The sequence below is a fragment of the Arachis ipaensis genome, chromosome B9, assembly GCF_059453495.1.
Source record: "Arachis ipaensis isolate K30076 ecotype BB chromosome B9, ASM5945349v1, whole genome shotgun sequence".
NCBI lineage: Eukaryota > Viridiplantae > Streptophyta > Magnoliopsida > Fabales > Fabaceae > Arachis > Arachis ipaensis.
This window is the reverse complement of record NC_142444.1, coordinates 108,025,328-108,033,619: the sequence shown is the minus strand read 5'-3', so window position 1 is coordinate 108,033,619 and position 8,292 is coordinate 108,025,328. Positions and strand designations below refer to the sequence as shown.

The following is an 8,292-nucleotide window of genomic DNA, read 5'->3' as shown; positions in this document are numbered from 1 at the left end:
ATTAACAACTCTAGATTACCAACATAAGTTGGTTATTAAAGACTCAAGAGCACCTAACGTCTCTTTCCAAGTTAAGAAAGCTCAAAATCTACTCTAAATCCCAACCAAGCATTTTGTCAAACATTTGGAAGGCATAAAAGAAAAGCATGGTAAAATTGCAAGAAATATAAAATCTACTACTACCAAATGCAAGAAAGTAACAACAATAACTCAAACAAGCATTAAAAGAACATAAAACATCAAATTGCATTAAAATGGAATCAAAAGTAACAAGAGTACTCATAAACTAAAAAAGGTATAAAAGGAAAATTAACATGGAGAACTAGGAGAATTAAAATGTAAGAACAAGAAATTACAAGGAAAATTAATTAAAAACAATAGTCAAAAACTAAATCTAAGAGACAATTAAACTAAAAACCCTAATTTCTAGAGAGAAGAGGGAGCTTCTCTCTCTAGAACTAACTTAAAGCATGTTTCCTACACTATTCTAATTGCTCCCTGGTGCATGAAATTATGATCTCTGGTAATGGCTCCAAACACTTGGTGCTCTAATCTCAATTCATAATTTGTCACAACTTCGATACAACTAACCAGCAAGTGCACTGGGTCGTCCAAGTAATACCTTACGTGAGTAAGGGTCGAATCCCACGGAGATTGTTGGTATGAAGCAAGCTATGATCACCTTGTAAATCTCAGTCAGGCGGATATAAAATAGTTATGTAGTTTTCGAAATGTAGTAATAAAAGAAGGATAGAAATACTTATGTAAATCATTGGTGAGAATTTCAGATAAGCGTATGGAGATGCAATCGTTCCTCAGAACCTCCGCTTTCCTTCTGTCTTCATCCAATCAGTCTTACTCCTTTCTATGGCTGGCTTTATGCAAGGGCATCACCGTTGTTAGTGGCTACATCCCCTCCTCTTGTGAAAATGGTCCAAGATGCCCTGTCACGGCACGGCTAATCATCTAAGGTTCCCGATCATGCTGGAATAGGATTCACCCTCCTTTTGCGTCTGTCACTACGCCCAGCAATCGCGAGTTTGAAGCTTGTCACAGTCATTCAATCATTGAATCCTACTCGGAATACCACAGACAAGGTTTAGACTTTCCGGATTCTCTTGAATGCCGCCATCATTCTAGCTTACACCACGAAGATTCCGATTAAGAGATCTAAGAGACACTCATTCAATCTAAGGTAGAACGGAAGTGGTTGTCAGGCACACGTTCATAGGGAATGATGATGATTGTCACGTTCATCACATTCAGGTTGAAGTACGAATGAATATCTTAGAAGCGAAATAAGATGAATTGAATAGAAAACAGAAGTACTTTGCATTAATCTTTGAGGAACAGCAGAGCTCCACACCTTAATCTATGGAGTGTAGAAACTCTACCGTTGAAAATACATAAGTGATAATGGAGTTCATTGGTCTCAGTCCCAGAGGGGAACCGGAGTAACCAAGACTGCGAATACAATGATAAAAAGTTCTATTTATACTAAACTAGTCACTAGGGTTTACAGAAGTAAGTAATTGATGCATAGATCCACTTTCGGGGCCCACTTGGTGTGTGCTTGGGCTGAGCTTGAATGTTACACGTGTAGAGGCTCTTTCTGGAGTTGAACGCCAAGTTGTAACGTATTTCTGGCCTTCAACTCTGGTTTGTGACTTGTTTCTAGCGTTTAACTCCAGATAGCAGCGTAGAACTGGCGTTTAACGCCCTTTTACGTCATCTAAACTCGGCCAAAGTATGAACTATTATACATTGCTGGAAAGCCCTGGATGTCTACTTTTCAACGCAATTAGAAGCGCACCATTTTGAGTTCTGTAGCTCCAGAAAATCTACTTTGAGTGCAGGGAGGTCAGAATCCAATAGCATCAGCAGTCCTTCTTCAACCTCTGAATCTGATTTTTGCTCAAGTCCCTCAATTTCAGCCAGAAAATACCTGAAATCACAGAAAAACACACAAACTCATAGTAAAGTCCAGAAATGTGAATTTAACATAAAAACTAATGAAAACATCCCTAAAAGTAACCAGATCCTACTAAAAACATACTAAAAACAATGCAAAAAAGCGTATAAATTATCCGCTCATCACAACACCAAACTTAAATTGTTGCTTGTCCCCAAGCAACTAAAAATCAAATAGGATAAAAAGAAGAGAATATACTATAAATTTCAAACTATCAATAAAACATAGCTTCAATCATATGAGCGGGACTTATAGCTTTTTGCCTCTTGAATAGTTTTGGCATCTCACTTTATCCATTGAGGTTCAGAATGATTGGCATCTATAGGAACTCAGAGTTCAGATAGTGTTATTGACTCTCCTAGTTCAGTATGATGATTCTTGAACACAGCTTGTTTTATGAGTCTTGGCCGTGGCCCTAAGCACTTTGTTTTCCAGTATTACCACCGGATACATAAATGCCACAGACACATAATTGGGTGAACCTTTTCAGATTGTGACTCAGCTTTGCTAAAGTCCCCAATTAGAGGTGTCCAAGGTTCTTAAGCACACTCTTCTTTTGCTTTGGACCTTGACTTTAACCGCTCAGTCTCAAGTTTTCACTTGACACCTTCACGCCACAAGCACATGGTTAGGGACAGCTTGGTTTAGCCGCTTAGACCAGGATTTTAGGCCCTCCTATCCACTGATGCTCAAAGCCTTGGGATCCTTTTTATTTGCCCTTGCCTTTTGGTTTTAAGGGTTATTGGCTTTTTGCTCTTGCCTTTTGGTTTTAAGAGCTTTTGGCTTTTTCTGCTTGCTTTTTCTAATTTTTTTTTTCGCCTATTATTATTAAATTTTTTTTTCTGCAAGCTTTGTTCTTTACTGCTTTTTCTTGCTTCAAGAATCATTTTTATGATTTTTCAGATTATCAAATAACATGTTTCCTAGTCATCATTCTTTCAAGAGCCAACATATTTAACATTCTTAAACAACAACTTCAAAAGACATATGCACTGTTCAAGCATACATTCAGAAAATAAGAAGCATTGTCACCACATCAATATAATTAAACTAAGTTCAAGGATAAATTCGAAACTCATGTACTTCTTGTTCTTTTGAATTAAAAAAGTTTTTATTTAAGAGAGGTGATGGATTCATAGGACATTCATAACTTTAAGACATAGTTACTAACTACTAATGATCACACAATAATACATAAACATAGATAAGCACATAACATAGAAAACGAAAAACAGAAGAAATAGGAACAAGGAATGAATCCACCTTAGTGATGATGGCGTTTCCTTCTTGAGGAACCAATGATGTCCTTGAGCTCTTCTATGTCTCTTCCTTGTCTTTGTTGCTCCTCCCCCATTGCTTTTTGATCTTCTCTTATTTCATGAAGGATGATGGAGTGCTCTTGATGTTCCACCCTTAATTGTCCCATGTTGGAGCTTAGTTTTCCTAGGGAGGTGTTGATTTGCTCCCAATAGTTTTGTGGAGGAAAATGCATTTGAGGCATCTCCGGGATCTCATGGTGATGAGCTTCATGCGCCTCTTGAGCTCCATGAATGGGCTCTCTTGCTTGCTCCATCTTTTTCTTAGTGATGGGCTTGTCCTCTTTAATGAGGACATCTCCCTCTATGTCAATCCCAGCCGAATTGCATAGGTGGCAGATGAGGTGAGGAAAGGCTAACCTTGCCATAGTGGAGGACTTGTCAGCCACTTTGTAGAGTTCTTGAGGTATAATCTCATGAACTTCCACCTCTTCTCCAATCATGATGCTATGGATCATGATGGCCCGGTCTATAGTAACTTCAGACCGGTTGCTAGTGGGAATGATTGAGCATTGAATAAACTCCAACCATCCTCTCGCTACAGGCTTAAGGTCCAGTCTTCTTAGTTGAACCGGTTTGCCTTTTGAGTCAATCTTCCATTGAGCTCCTTCTACACATATGTCCATGAGGACTTGGTCCAACCTTTGATCAAAGTTGACTCTCCTTGTGTAGGGGCGTGCGTTCTCTTCCATGTTTGGCAAGTTGAACGCCAACCTCACATTTTCCGGACTAAAATCTAAGTATTTCCCCCGAACCATGGTGAGATAATTCTTTGAGTTCGTGTTCTTACTTTGATCATGGTTCCTAGTGATCCATGCATTAGCATAGAACTCTTGAACCATTAGGATGCCGACTTGTTGGATGGGGTTTGTTAGAACTTCCCAACCTCTTCTTTGAATTTCATATCGGATCTCCGGATACTCATTTCTTTTGAGTTTGAAGGGGACCTCGGAGATCACCTTCTTCTTGGCCACAACATCATAGAAGTGGTCTTGATGGGCTTTGGAGATGAACCTTTCCATCTCCCATGACTCGGAGGTGGAAGCTTTTGTCTTCCCTTTCCCTTTTCTAGAGGATTCTTCGGTCTTAGGTGCCATCAATGGTAATGAAAAAACAAAAAGCTTATGCTTTTACCACACCAAACTTAGAATTTTGCTCGCCCTCGAGCAAGAGAAGAAAGAAAAGATGAAGAAGAAGAAGAAAAGATGGAGAAGAGGGGGGGGGGGGGAGGTGTGTTTCGGCCAAGAAGAGAAGAGAGGGTTGTGTTGTGTGAAAATGAGGAAGAATGGAAGGCTTTATATAGGGAAGGGAGGGGGGGTGAAGGTTCGGCCATTTAGGGTGGGTTTGGGTGGGAAATTGATTTTGAATTTTGAAGGTAGGTGGAGTTTATGAGGTAGGTTTATGGGGAAGAGTGGATGGATGTGAGTGGTGAAGGGGTGATGGGGAAGGGAGATTGAGGTGATTGGTGAAGGGTTTTGGGGAAGAGTGTTTATGGGATTGTGTGAAAGAGGGGTGAGAAGAAGTGAGTGGAGGTAGGTGGGGATCCTGTGGGGTCCACAGATCCTGAGGTGTTCAAGGATTTACAATCTTACACCAAATTAGGCATGTAAAATTCCCTTGCACACAATTCTGGGCGTTCAGCGCCAGGTTGGTGCTTGTTCTGGGCGTTGAACGCCCATTTGTAGCCTATTTCTGGCATTGAACGCCAGAACCATGCTTGTTCTGGGCGTTCAGCGCCAGCTCTCCTCCAGGGTGCATTTCTGGCGTTCAAACGCCCAGATGCTGCCCATTTCTGGCGTTCAGCGCCAGAACCATGCTCTGTTCTGGCATTGAACGCCCAAAACATGCTTCTTACTGGCGTTTAAACGCCAGTAAGGTCTTCCTCCAGGGTGTGATTTTTCTTCTGCTGTTTTTGATTCCGTTTTCAATTTTTATATTTATTTTGTGACTCCACATGATCATGAACCTAATAAAACATGAAAAACAAAAATAAAATTAGATGATTAAACATTGGGTTGCCTCCCAACAAGCGCTTCTTTAATGTCAATAGCTTGACAGTGGGCTCTCATGGAGCCTCATAGATGTGCAGAGTTCTGTTGAGACCTCCCAACACCAAACTTAGAGTTTGGATATGGGGGTTTGACACCAAACTTAGAGTTTGGTTGTGGCCTCCCAACACCAAACTTAGAGTTTGACTGTGGGGGCTTTGTTTGACTCTGCTTTGAGAGAAGCTTTTTATGCTTCCTCTCCATGGATGCAGAGAGTGATCCTTGAGTTGTAAACACAAGGTTGTCCTCATTTAATTGAAGGATCAATTCTCCTCTATCCACATAAATCACAGCTCTTGCTGTGGCTAGGAAAGGTCTTCCTAGGATGATGGATTCATCCTCTTCCTTTCCAGTATCCAGAACTATGAAATCAGCAGGGATGTAAAGGCCTTCAACCTTTACTAACACGTCCTCTACTTGTCCATAAGCCTGTTTTCTTGAATTTTCTGCCATCTCTAATGAGATTTTAGCAGCTTGTACCCCATAGATTCCCAGTTTTTCTATTACAGAGAGGGGCATAAGGTTTATCCATGAACCAAGGTCACACAGAGCCTTAAAGATCATGGTGCCTATAGTACAAGGTATTATGAACTTTCCAGGATCCTGTCTCTTCTGAGGCAATGTCAGTTGATCCAGATCACTTAGTTCATTGGTGAACAAGGGAGGTTCATCTTCCCAAGTATCAATGCCAAATAATTTGGCATTTAGCTTCATGATTGCACCAAGAAACTTGGCAGCTTGCTCTTCAGTAACATCCTCATTCTCTTTAGAAGAGGAATACTCATCAGAACTCATGAATGGCATAAGGAGGTTCAATGGAATCTCTATGATCTCTAGATGAGCCTCAGAGTCCTTTGGTTCCTCAGAGGGAAGCTCCTTATTGATCACTGGACGTCCCAGGAGGTCTTTCTCCTTGGGATTCACGTCCTCTCCTTCCCTTACAGGTTCGGCCATGGTGCTTATGTCAATGGCCTTGCACTCTCCTTTTGGATTCTCTTCTGTATTGCTTGGGAGAGTACTAGGAGGGATTTCAGTGATCCTTTTACTCAGCTGGCCTACTTGTGCTTCCAAATTTCTAATGGAAGACCTTGTTTCATTCATGAAACTTACAGTGGCCTTGGATAGATCAGAGACTAAGTTTGCTAAATTAGAGGTATTTTGTTCAGAGTTCTCTGTCTGTTGCTGAGTGGATGATGGAAAAGGTTTATTATTGTTAAACCTGTTTCTTCCACCATTATTAAAGCCTTGTTGAGGCCTTTGATCCTTCCATGAGAGATTTGGATGATTTCTCCATGATGGATTATAGGTGTTTCCATATGGTTCACCCATGTAATTCACCTCTGCTATTGCAGGGTTCTCAGGATCATAAGCTTCTTCTTCATAAGAAGCCTTTTGAGTACTGTTGGATGCAGCTTGCATTCCATTCAGACTCTGAGAAATCATATTGACTTGCTGAGTCAATATTTTGTTCTGAGCCAATATGGCATTCAGAGTATCAACTTCAAGAACTCCCTTCTTCTGAGGTGTCCCATTACTCACAGGATTCCTCTCAAAAGTGTACATGAACTGGTTATTAGCAACCATGTCAATGAGTTCTTGAGCTTCTGCAAGCGTTTTCTTTAGGTGAATGGATCTACCTGCAGAAGTATCCAATGACATCTTTGATAGCTCAGATAAACCATCATAGAATATATCCAGGATGGTCCATTCTAAAAGCATGTCAGAAGGACACTTTTTGGTCAGCTGCTTGTATCTTTCCCAAGCTTCATAGAGGGATTCACCTTCTTTCTGTCTGAAGGTTTGAACATCAGCTCTAAGCTTGCTCAGCTTTTGAGGAGGAAAGAACTTGGCTAAAAAAGCCGTGACCAGCTTATCCCAAGAGTTCAGGCTGTCTTTGGGTTGAGAGTCCAACCATATTCTAGCTCTGTCTCTTATAGCAAAAGGGAAAAGCATGAGCCTGTAGACTTCAGGATCTACTCCATTAGTCTTAACAGTATCACAAATCTGCAAGAATTCAGTTAAGAACTGAAAAGGATCTTCAGATGGAAGTCCATGAAACTTGCAGTTCTGCTGCATCAGAGAAACTAGCTGAGGTTTCAGCTCAAAATTGTTTGCTCCAATGGTAGGAATGGAGATGCTTCTTCCATGTAAATTGGAATTAGGTGCAGTAAAGTCACCAAGCATTCTCCTTGCATTATTGTTGTTGGGTTCGGCTGCCATCTCCTTTACTTGTTCGAAATTTTCAATAAGGTTGTCTCTGGATTGTTGTAATTTAGCTTCTCTTAGTTTTCTCTTCAGAGTCCTTTCAGGTTCTGGATCAGCTTCAACAAGAATGCCTTTTTTTGTCCCTGCTCATAAGAAAGAGAAGAGAAAAAGAAAAGAAGAGGAATCCTCTATGTCACAGTAAAGAGGTTCCTTATTGTTAGTAGAAGAAGAAAAGGAATAGGGGTGAAGAAGAATGAAGAATCCAAACACAAGGGTAAGGATAGGAGCAGTGATGTGAGATGAAGAGAAGTGTTAGTAGATGAACAAATAAAAAAAAAGATGAGAAATAAAAATTTCAAAAATAATTTTTGAAAAAGAGTTAGTGATTTTCGAAAATGTTTTTTGAAAAATGTTAGTAATTTTCAAAAATTAAGATTTCAAAATTGAAATAATTAGTTAATTAAAAAGAAATTTTGAAAAAGAGGGAAGATATTTTCGAAAATTAGAGAGAGAGAGAGTTAGTTAGGTGGTTTTGAAAAAGGGAAAGATATTTTTTTGATTTTTGAATTTTTATGATGAGAGAGAAAAACAAGAAAAATGATGCAATGCATGAAAGTTATGGATCAAAACAATGAATGCATGCAAGAATGCTATGAATGTCAAGATGAACACCAAGAACACTATGAAGATCATGATGAACATCAAGAACACATTTTTGAAAAATTTTTAATGCAAAGAAAACATGCAAGAC

The 8,292-nt window shown here is 39.8% G+C and overlaps 1 non-coding gene across 1 annotated transcript; it reads left to right on the top strand.

Moving 5' to 3' along the window:
- The first annotated feature begins 7,049 nt into the window (after positions 1-7,049).
- On the top strand, positions 7,050-7,157 carry LOC148545837 (small nucleolar RNA R71). Its single transcript, XR_015900993.1, has one exon. It is a non-coding gene; the product is annotated as a small nucleolar RNA R71 (small nucleolar RNA).
- Positions 7,158-8,292: the final 1,135 nt, after the last annotated feature.